At 48.2% G+C, this 12,103-nt stretch overlaps 1 protein-coding gene across 6 annotated transcripts in view; it reads right to left on the bottom strand.

Moving 5' to 3' along the window:
- Smurf1 (SMAD specific E3 ubiquitin protein ligase 1) overlaps positions 1–12,103 on the bottom strand; it is a 91,557-nt gene that overhangs the window by 77,402 nt on the left and 2,052 nt on the right. Inside the window, exon 1 of one of the 6 annotated variants that reach the window (XR_010056420.1) lies at positions 1–12,103. This exon is cut by the window's left edge and continues 25,143 nt beyond it. The exons of the other annotated variants lie outside the window; for them this stretch is intronic. The gene's annotated coding sequence lies outside the window, so the exon portion shown is untranslated. 6 annotated transcript variants of the gene reach the window in all.

The raw sequence follows: 12,103 nt of genomic DNA, 5'->3' as shown, positions 1-12,103 counted from the left end.
ATTACCCTTTCCAATCATGCTAAATTCAGCTTAGAACAATGATCATGTAGTGATCTGTTGTTCTTCCTCAGAAATGCCCAGTTCTAAGAAACAACGTTAAAAGGCATTCTTAGTGTCTGGACCTAAATTCTGGGTAGTCCCAAGTAAAGAATCACACATTTGTTCTCAGACAGGGTGTCCTGTGTTGTCCACGATGGCCTTGACTCCAGACCCTCCTGCCTCAGCCTCCTGAAAGCTGGGATTACAGCTATGTACCAACACACCTGGCTTAATCCAGAAACAAGTTATAGTCATGACACAAAGCTCACCGAGGTAGACTCACACAGACCATTCCTAACCTAGCAAAGATTCTTGGCGCTTCTACAAGCAAACGTCTTTGGCTCCATTCATAGCACTACAAAGAAGCCTACTGCTTCTCCAGACCAGCACTAAATGGAGCCTTCGCTGTCCTTACACCCAGCACACAAACCTGGTATCCCAGAGACACTACTTCAAGAGCGCTCAAACCCAAGGCCCAGCAGTCACAAAGCTGACTGTTAAGTCTTTGTTGGCTCTCAGGCTAACAATTCTCAACTCCCAGCATCCTCCTTTCTCTGTTTAGGGGTCACAAGAAGGGTTTTTGTTTGTTTTAAGACAGGATCATGTAGCCCAAGCTTATTTCAAACTCCTTAAGTAAATTTCTGATCCTCCTGCCTCCACCTTCCAAGTGCTGGGATTACAGGCAAGCCCCACCTTTACGTGGTGCGGGGGATGGAGTTTGGACATGCAGGCAAGCACTCTACCAACTGAGTCACATGTTTGCCCCCAACTGCCACCTTAGAGCCCAAGAAGAAGAAATGGAGAGGAGTCAGGCCCTCCCAGGCCACTGCGGCTGCTTCAGGATGGTTTCATTAACAGACCAAGAGTCTCCCTGTTGAACCAATTAAAGCTAGGTTTTCTGCTACGTAAATCTGAAAATACCCTGTTTTTGAAAAATAACTGGAAAAAAATCGTACCTTAAATGGAAACCAGAACAAAAGCAAACCTTGGCCAAAGAATGGAGGCAAGGTGAGTGTCAATGACAGCCCCTAACCCTTCGGGAGAATTTAATTGAAAAACAATCAGACTGGGCCGGGGCAGTCACCAACATCAACAGGGGTGTTATGGATTCAGAGTGAGGCAGTATCCTGCTGGAAATGTGCCTACCTCTCACAGCAATCAGGAAGGACCTAGGAAAGAGGGAGCAAAGTAGATCTCTGCTGGAAGAGACCCCCTGTGCTACAGAGGCAGGCTGGGAGCTGAGAGTAAAGAAGGGCACAGAGTAAACTGAGAGACCCTGGCTCAATGTACTAGATGGTTCTTTGGGCTATGCATACACATGCATGCACATGCACGCATGCACACACACACACACACACACACACACACACACACACACACGTGCACACAGGCACAGAATTGTCCTCCCTTATGATAAGTGATGTCACAGAGTACCAGGCAGCAAAGGGGGCGAGTATGCATAAGCACACTGTGTGCGCAAATCTCACAAACATGACGGTGACCTGAAGAAGACAGGGACAAGAAGTCACAACGAGAGCCCATCAATATGGAATTCAAGGCCAGGCTGCTCCCCCAGACAGTGACAATCTAGGGGGCTGAGGAGACAGAAGCTGAAAAGCACAGGCTGGGGCCACTGCAGCAGGGAGTTCCCCACTGTGTCCTTCCACTGCCTGTACTTGTTTAGTGTATTCGACCACAACGTGGACCACAGATTCCATTACAATAGTAATTCTCTATTATGTCTGTGCTTGAACACAAAGATTTACAGTGTCGGGTCTCCACATTACACAACCACGCCGTTTCTCAACCGACACCTAGATTTCTCCATCACCGCTCACAATGTGAACTGAATTTTCAATGTGAGGTCTGCAAAGGAGCAGGCCATTCAGCAGCCGTTTTCACCCACTACAACCAAAAGCATGTACAAAGTCACGACGGATGGAAATGTGTGCAAACACCTCAGGGGGCTCTTGAGAAAGCAAAGACCCTTGCCGGAGAGCCACCGATCTAGATGCAAGCTTGTTACACAACACAGCACAGGGCCGGGGAGCAGGCTCAGGGGATGAGGCAGCTTGCCCACAAGCATGAGAACCGGAGTTTGGATTCCCAGAACCCAGCTACGAAGGTGGGCAGGGGTAGTTGAGGCCTGTAATCCAGGTGCTTGGGCAGCCGAGATATGGGATCCTGGGGTTATGAAGATGAGCTCTGGGTCTGTGAAGGACTCTGTCAGGAAGACCTCCACATGTACTCATATGTATATGCACATACAGACACATAAGCACTAAAGCAACTGCGCTAAATAAATAAAATACCTCTACCCACACACAAACACTCCAGAGCCGCTCTCATCTTTAGTTCGACGCACAGACACCGAGAGCCCAACCCAGGAGACGTGTGCACCCAGGCCTACTTGGCACAATCAAGTGTCAAATGAAAGTCTTCAGTCTGGCTTCCTGGGTGTGGGACGTACCGTCCTGTGCAGCTGCCCTGGGTGTGATTCAGCTTGTTTCTGGCCCTCGCTAAGTCACCAGCTTATGGAGTTCCACCTCACAGTGACACAGACCACTGGCCAGCCTCAGCAGACCTGCTGTAGGAGGAGACAGACAGCAAGGGCAAAGGCTGAAGCAGGAGAACAGGTGGAGTCAATGGCCAGTCTCCACCCAGCTCTACTTCAAAGCTTCGAGAACAAGAACGTCTACAACCTCCTTCCCCACACGCCCTCCCTTTCCTGAGCTTTGTTTTGTTTTAAAATGTCTTACTATGCGGCCCATCTGGTCTGAAACTGGTGGTTCTGATGCCTGTAGGTCTGTATGCTGGGACTACAAGCAGCCACTGCCCACGGCCATACCCAGCTGTAACCACTCTGACCATCTCTGACACAGCGAAGGTAGTTACATGGTAGCTGATGGTGTTAGTGACTGGAGAGCATCTGTATTAGACAGGGAAAAAAAGGAAGCTGTGCAAGCAAGAGAGGATCAGACTTTTACCATGGTGGGGGGCAAGGAGAGGATAGAGCACAGATAAACACCAACACGAGAGGCAGAGGCCCAGGAATAAATCAGGTATGAGGGACAAGCTGGAGGTTTTAGCTGAGCAACTGGGAAAATTTAATGAAATAAAGAATGCAGGAGGCTTGATTCCCTTGGTGAGCGAAAAAGAATCAAAAAGACCCTCTGAGGGCTAGGGATATAGCTTAATAGTGGAGTGCTTGCCCAGACTCCCCCAGTGAGGGGCTGGGGTGTGGCTCAGTGGTAGAGCCCCTGCCTAGAATCCCCCAGTGAGGGGCTGGGGGCGTGGCTCAGTGGGAGAGCACTTGGCTAGCATGCACAAGGCTCTAGGTGGGATTACAAGCACAAAATAAATAAACAGACAAATAAATCAATACCTTCCAGCCACGTTAGGCTTAAAACATCTAATAAGAATCACACATGATAGCACACACCTGTAATCCAAGCACTCAGGTAGTTGAATAAAGAGGGTTTTAAGTTCAAGGCCAGTCTAGACTAAATAGTAAAACTCTATACAAAACCAAAGAAATAAACAAATAACAAGCATGTACATTAAATTTCCAACCTTGTAGGACTGTGGGGAGAAAAAGGGGCTTCTATTAAGACTGCTTCGGTTTAGAAGTATTGGGCTGGCAACATACTCAGCCAATAAAGGTGCTGGCCTCCAAACCTGACCATATGAGTTCAATCCCCAGAACACACATGGCGGGATAAAGAACTGACACCCCAAGTGTCCTTCAACTTCCCTGCAATAAATTTCTAAATCAAAGTTATCTTCTCTAAGACCTAAGAGATTAAATACAGCCCTTTCCTATACGTGACCACTACGTACTCTGAAGGGAGGGAGCCATGCACAGCAGTTACGTGTACCTCCTTGTATTCCCCGTCCTCTCACTAGGGACGAGAAACCATCCTTTTTCTCTCTGGTACAATGTGCTTCCAGGGAAGAAAATAAAACACATGCTATTCTTTCACTCAGAAATAAAAGCACACACAGGAAAGGCTCTGTGTAAGCTGGGCCTGGTGTTCCGCTCCACTGTGGTGCTGTCTGCAGCTCCCCGGGAACTAGGAGACACCGTCAAGTGGTGGGCCAGAGTGTCACCACCAAGTGCCGTCTTGCACTCAGAAGTGAAAACATGGTCACAGGAGATACCATTTTCTCTGCGTCTATGGACTTAGATATTAAAATATCCCCAGGCACCTCAGAAATTCAAATAATCAAAACCGTCCGGCCAGCAAGCTGATGCAGCGGGTAAAAACACCTGCTGTCAGGCTTCAGCTCTCAGTTCAATCCCTGGGACCCTCATGTACAAGAAGAGAACTGACTCCCAAAGGTGTTCTCTGACCTCCACATGTTGTGTCCGACCGACCCCACAACCTCACTGCCCACACACTAAATAAACGTAAAACAAACAAGCTTTTCAGGCTCCTCGCAGACATACACTGACACAGATTTAAAAATACTAACACTTCCCGCCTAGCACCTCAGACGGGAATGCAGAGTATTTCACAGAAATAAGTCAGAGATGCCCCTGAATAAGTAAGAGGTACAAACGACCGGAGAGTTCGGAATTAAGATCCATCCCAGGTTCCCAGACCGCTCATGAGCTACGTGAGCGAGGTGGTGCTGAGTCTGAGCAAACACTGAGGGAGGGTGCCGCGGTGTCAGAATAAACACTCAAAAGAGAAGTTTATCCCAAGCAAAAGGCAGGCGCTCCAAGTTTCCTGTCCCGTACAGTTTCCAGGATAATGCTTGGCAAGGAAACATCACAAAATATAGGCATACGCTGGGATGCTACTGTAGTCTTTTTTTTTTTTTTTTGCTACTGTAGTCTTTACAATACATTTGGGCCAGGGATGGTGGCTCAAACCTTTAATCCCAGCACTCGGGAAGCAGAACGTGGAGGGATCTCTTGAGTCTGAGGCCAGCCTGGCCTATAGAGTTCCAGAACAGCCAGGGCTACACAAAGACTTTCTTCTTTGAAGTGAGGGTGCTGTGTGGAGAGGAGGAGGGAGGCTGGAGGGAGATGAGAAGGAGGGGACAATAAGAGGATAGGAGATGGTGTAAGAGCAGCAAAGCAAAGCACTGTTTCCTGGCTTTGCAATCTGCCATCTTCTCTTTCCTGTAGTCTGTCCATCCATGTCCCCGAGTGCCCCATTCCTGCCCCTTCCCTCACTGACTCTGAACAAACCTAACACAGCCACACAGGTGACAAGGGCCTTCCCAACTGCACTCTCACCTCAGTTTTTTACCTGAGAGAAGCTGTCCACCCAGCTACTTTACTAACAGTCTGCATTACTTATAATTGATTTTTAGCTGATCTTTTAGATTTTTTTTTTTTTTTTGGTTCTTTTTTTCAGAGCTGGGGACCGAACCCAGGGCCTTGCGCTTCCTAGGCAAGCGCTCTACCACTGAGCTAAATCCCCAACCCCTAGATTTTTTAAAAACATAAATTTATCATGCTTGTAAAATCCTAGCAGTGGGAGATGGGACTCCCCATCAAGAGTTCTAGGTCATCCTTGGCTACAGGAAACCCTGTCTCCAAACATAACATAGACTCAATTTACAAGAGCTGCCTCCTTTCTCACTTTCTGACATCCTTCTCCAGATAACACAGTCAGGAGCAAATCCTCCAGTCAGCTAGGTGTTCCTGATCATATGTCCAAGGTTCACCACTAAAAATGATGCTGGGGGCTGGGGGCTGGGGGCTGGGCAAGCATAAGAACACAGAACCGACATAAAAAGCTAGGCATGGCCCCAGAAGCACCTGTAACCCCAGGACTGTGGAGGGTGGAGGCAGAAGGACCAATGACACTGGCAAGCCACCAGCCAAGCTCCTGGCTCAGTGGGGAGACCCTGTCTCAAGAAAGCAAAGTGGACAGTGATAGAACAGGACACTATGTCCTCTGGCCATACATCCCTCTCCCGCCCCCCACCCAACACGCACACACACAGAGCTCCTCATTTGGGCTCATCAACACTATTGTGCCAGCAAACTTTCTAAATACACAGAAAGCAAATAAAGTGTTTGTGTGTGAATATTGTGACTACTGTCCATGTTACCAATCAGCTCCACAGACTGTCTTCTGTCTCCAAGTCTCAGCACTACCTTTATTGTCTATTTCAGTGTTTCTCAACCTGCGGGAGTGGGGAGGCACGGGGTGGGGGGAGCAGAGGGCGACCCTTTCACAGGGGTCCCATATCAGCTATCCTGAATATCAGATATTTACATTATGATTCATAACAGAAACAGAATTACAGTCATAAAGTGGGAACAGAAATAATGAATGTTATGGCTGGGGTCAGCACCACGTGAGGAACTGCATTAAGGGTCGCAGCCTTCATTCGTTCTCACTGAGAGTCATGGTCTACCTGGCTATGTAGGCGTGAGGAATACCAGCTGGACAGAGGTGCACTTAGTGGCAGCAGAGCACTGGCCTAGAGTGGCCAAGGCCCAGGCTCCAATCTCCAGCAGCACAGAAGGAAATGAAGGAGGCAGGAACACAGCTCAGCAGAGAGAGGGTCAGCATGAAGCCCTGGTCTGATGCCCAGGCCTGAACAGATCAGGATGGCAGCTCATGCCTGTAGCTGTCACCGAGGCGTTCAGGAAGTAAGGCAGAAGCGGGCAGAACCCAGCGCTGAGACTTTAAAGCTACTCAGCTACATAACGGGTTTGGGGCCATCAGAGAGCTCCTCCCAGGAGGGACACAAACACCCCCACCCCTGACAACCAAGTGCAGCTTGGGGAATCAATGAGTTTACTGGACTCACGTATGGGTGTGGAGTTAGTTACAGGAGCAGAGCTGAGCCCAAAGGAGCCACACCATCCCGTTTTACCCCAGCATAGACAGGCACCAACAAAGCCCTGTCTACAGCTACCCCTCTACAAACTACACACCCTAGCCCCTCCTTGGACCACGAAATCACATGCAACAAGGACAAAGTTATAAGCGACAAGCCACGAGGTGCAGGAGGAACGGCTGGGATCAGTGAAGTGCCAGCAACCTTGCGCCAGCCCTGTGGGGAGGGAGATCTCTGCTCTCTCTGATGAGGAGAAAGAGGAAAGGTCTGTCCTACCAGACAGGAAGGGAGGGAGGAAAGAAGGAGGTGACATAACAGCCACCTACAGCCCTGTGTTTACATTACCCTACCTACGCTATAAATAAATCACAACCGTTCCCTGAAATATTAACCCACTCTGGTCAGACTCTGAGGGGTACGGAAAAGGAGGCGTCTCCCACAAGCCATGACATGATGATAATTATACACATCCCCCTCCTCGACTGAAGTGGTTCCGGGAAAACTGATTCACACCTGATTCCTAAGTCACTGACTACAGCACCAGAAAGTCCTCCGGAGACAGGGTCCACAGACGGAGCCTCCAGGCACTAGCTCTAACCAAAGGGGCCAGCCCTGGGCTCTGCTCCCTAGGGCAGCCTCCAATATTGATTTGAGAGCTTAAAACTTTTTCAGCCAGCAGCCAGGGTTCCTGCCTAGTGACACTTGATGCAGCAACATTCCTCCACCAATTACGATTCCTTTCAGCTGCAATAGAGGTGCCTGTAGCTGGAATTACAGATGGGGGAGGGGGGTTGCACCATTTCCTCCCATCACATAAGCCTTGTTTTAAAACAGTGGGCAGTTTCCTCCCGCTCCCGTTAACCCAGAAATACACAAATTTTTCATTTCATTCAAATATATAACTGGCTTACGGCTGGTCCACCACCCAGAGAAAGAAGTCCCAAGAGCTCTGCTTGGATTTGAGGCACTTCCTTCAGGCTCTCTATAACCCAACTGTCAGTAGGAACCTCTATCAGGGAGGGAGCAAGAAGGAGGGCAAAGCACTGCAAGCTGAGCAAGCTGCGGCTTCCCCCACAGAAAACGCACCCCCAAACCACCGGCTGGCCAGGGTTTAAATGGGTTAGTGATGAAAACGGTTCTGCTTTTAATTCTACATTTGTTTAAAAGAATTTAACTTTAGCTGGGCAATGGTGTCACACACCTTTGATCCCAGCAGAAGGAAGGACCTGAGTTTGAGGCTAGTCTGGTCTACAGAGTGAGTTCCAGAACAGACACTACACAGGGCTACCCCATCTCAAACAAAACAAAGATCTAACTTTCAACGCTGTTTTAGAATTACAAAAAACACCCGACCCATTTATGAATCCTGAGCCAGGAAACCAAGGGCACTGTAAAAGTAGATTTGTTTTGTTGGGGTGGGAACTGGGCCATAATTTGGCTATTTTAACTTTTAACCAGTGCTACAAGTGTATTACATGAGTCAGCCTTGTTAGCTGAGTTAACCAGTAATCTGTGCTGAGGCTGAAGCAGTTCAGTGGTGGTGATGGTGGTCTTTCCAGTTCTCAATGCTCCACTCTGTTCACAGCAGCCTTACTTATAACAGCCAGAAGCTGGAAAGGACCCTGATGCCCTTCAACAGAGGAATGGATACAGAAAATGTGGTCCATTTACACAATGGAGTACTACTCAGCTATTAAAAAAAAAATGACTTCATGAAATACTTAGACAAATGGATGGAACTAGAAAATATCATCCTGAGTGAGGTAACCCAATCACAGAAAAACACACATGGAATGCACTCACTGGTAACTGAATGTTAGCCCAAAACTCAGATTACCCAAGATACAATCCACAGACCACATGAAGCTCAAGAAGAAGGACAAACCAAAGTGTGGATGCTTCAGTCCTTCTTAGAAGGGAGAACAAAAATATTCATAGGAGGAAATACAGAAACAAAATTTGGAGCAGAGACTGAAGGAAAGGCCATTCAGAGCCTGCCTCACCTGTGGATCCAGCCCATATATATATACAGCCACCAAACCCAGACAATATTGCTGATGCCAAGAAGTGCATGCTGACAGGATCCTGATATAGCTGTTTCTTGAGAGGCTCTGCCAGAGCGTGACAAATACAGAGGTGAATGCTCGCAGCCAACCATGGAACTGAGAACAGGGTCCCCGTTGAAGGAATTAGAGAAAAGGTTGAAGGAGCTGAAGAGGTTTGCAACCCCATAAGAACAACAATGCCAACCAACCAGAGCTCCCAGGGACTAAACCACCATCAACGAGTACACATGGACAGAACCGTGGCTCCAGCTGCATATGTAGCAGAGAATGGCCTTGTTGGGCACCAATGGGAGAAGAAGCCCTTAGTCCTGCCAAGGCTCAACCTCCCAATGTAGGGTAATGTTAGGGCAGGGAGGTGGAAAGGGGTGGGTGGGTGGGAGGAACACCCTCATAGAAAAAGGGGAGGGGCATGGGATAGAGGGTTTATAGACGGGAACCCAGAAAAGAGGATAACATTTGAAGTGTAAATAAAAAATATCCAATTAAAAAAAAAAATACTGGGGGCTGGGGATTTAGCTCAGTGGTAGAGCGCTTACCTGGGAAGCGCAAGGCCCTGGGTTCAGTCCCCAGTTCCGGAAAAAAAAGAACAAAAAAAAAAAAAAAAAAAAAATATACTGGGGGTTGGGGATTTAGCTCAGCGGACCCTGGGTTCGGTCCCCAGCTCCGAAAAAAAAGAAAAGAAAAAAAAAAAAATACTGAACAAGTAACAACTCCAGAACCCCACTGAGTTTAAATGTGAAAATTCACACGAGAGAGGTAAAATCCCAGAGATCTGTCTGTCTGTCTCTCACACACACAGGTATGTGAGCACACACATGTGAATTTAGGAATTCTACTTAAGGAAGGGCTCTGCTCGCCCAGTGCTGGGTTCCAGAAGCGGGAGGTGAGCAGGGAGCTGGCCGAGCTGGCCCGCAGGCCTAGTGAGATCAGCAGGCCCCAGGTTCGGTGAAGACCCAGTCTTACAGAGTAGAGACTGAAGAAGACACCGCACTCTGCTCCTGCCCTCCACACACATGGAAATGCGTGCACACACACCACATGGACCCACCCAGCAAGGGGGGAATCTAGTTTGGGGTAAATTCACAACTACTTAACAATACAGCCAGGAGTAAAGCACACGAAACGCCTCCTTTCCTGCATGCACAACTTCCTGGGTTTGAGGAGGCCCTCAGGAAAGTGTACATGCAAGTGAGGAGATGGTGGCTATAGGCTGTCACATGGCCTCTCAAGCTACCATAAGACAGTGGTCAGATCACAGCTCTGCTGGGCTCGGTTCTCTGCTGGAGCAAACTGACAGTCAGCGCTCTACCAGGTTCCTTAGTCTTTCTTAAGAGCCACTTTGAATCTTTCGAAGAACTACTTTGAATCAGTCAGGCCCATTGTGCCTGGCCTGTGACTGGCTAAATCCAAACTGCTGGCAACTTCAGCGACAACCATCTCACCCTAGTTCACACTCAGTGCAAGCAGGACCTCGCTGCACTCCTACACCAACTTGTCAGCCACTTCTCTTTCCTCCCTCCACTTGCAATTAGAATTGCTCTTCATGGGACACGGTCCTAGCTCCACAAGGCAAGAAAGAAAACACAAGAAGTGAACTAGAGGTATAAAAGCAGGACTGGAGAGATGGCTACAACCAGTGGCTCCAGGCACTTGCTACTCTTAGCTGAGGCTTCAGGGTGGATTCCCAGAACCCACATAGTGGCTCGGAACTGTCCACTCTAGGCCCAGACCTAGTCTGACCTTTAAGGGCTCCAGGTACGAATACAGTGCACACACATATATGCAGGCAAAATATTCACACACAAAACAACTAAATCTAAAAAGAAAAAAAAAGGATGTTTTAAAAGATGAAAACAGACCCTCCACCCCACCCCCCCAAAAAAAGCTGAGGCATTGGAACCTCAACCAAATGCTCAATGGCACAGACAAGTCCCAGTTTTCTGAAGAGCAGCATGGACCTCAGAGCCTGGGGTTCATCTGTGGACCACAACTCCTGATGAATTTGATATCCACATTTCCAAAAAGGCTGCACTCTCCAGTGAACTCTTGAGAGGTCTACAAGGTAATGCTCTCTAACAAGACTACTAGATTTTGCACAAGATGTTGCCTCTAAACCTCAGGAAACAGTTCCTATGAGATACCACAAAGACAGTCATTAGAATCATACGATTCAAATGCAGAAATTGAAACATTATTTTCTACTGCACAGAGCAGCTTTCCAAAGCACTTTGGCATATTACTCAACAACTAAAAAGGGGTCCAGGGAGTTGGTCCATGGGAAGAAAAATCCTACCATCACACCAGCTGCTCTCAGACCATGAGTTAGTAACACCTATCCCTAGTCCTTCCCCATCAAAGTCACCTAAAACTCTGATACTTTCCAAGTCTTCAATACCAAAATTAACCCCTGAAGCCTCCCTTTTATCGGCTGACCAGGATCGGTTTATAGATACCTGCCACAAACTCCACAATTAAGATTTCTAAGCCACTGATCTCATTTCTACTAAAACTCCCCATGTCAGTCACTATACCAGGAAGACAGAAACCAACCTGGACTGTAACTAAAACCAGAGCCCAGTGTCAAAGAGCAGACTTTCACAAGGATGGGTGTCAAAGAACCTAACTTCCTAACTACCACAGAAACACTCGAAGGCATCCACTGAGCAGGTCTCCTCCAGAGCAAGTCTCCAGGGACAAAGATGTCCAATATGACCAGAGTCTGGGTTCTAGGTCAAAAGTTGTTATCTACTCTGACATCTTCAGAGAAAAAGTGTCAATCTTTTCTTAAACAGAGCAAACTTTCCAAGAATTCCCACCATGATCAAAAGCCTTACCCCCAGGCTCGGCCAGAAAGGGCAAACAGAGAGCCTTGGGCTAACCACACTGCTTTGGAACCGAAAAATCCAGGGAATCCCTGCAAGGCCTCAGACTTTAAAGATGTGTTTCCTCTTCTGAGCTGGAAAGCCCCAAGGCAGGCCCTCTGCCCGCCAACCCTGCCATGCAGCCTTAGGGATGGACTCAAACTGGTAAGGTCTGCAGGTAGAGAGAGGGAGTAAGGAAGGAGAAGCTGAAGGCAGTGGACTGGACTCTGGACCAGCGAAGAGGGGCAGCTATGACAGAGAGCTCGCCTCTCACCTGCATGCAAACTAAACGACCCTGATGATGTCAGACCCACCGCCAAGCTTGGC

Source organism: Rattus norvegicus, chromosome 12 (assembly GCF_036323735.1).
Source record: "Rattus norvegicus strain BN/NHsdMcwi chromosome 12, GRCr8, whole genome shotgun sequence".
NCBI lineage: Eukaryota > Metazoa > Chordata > Mammalia > Rodentia > Muridae > Rattus > Rattus norvegicus.
The sequence above is the reverse complement of the archived record's forward strand: the minus strand, read 5'-3'. Positions and strand labels throughout refer to the sequence as shown.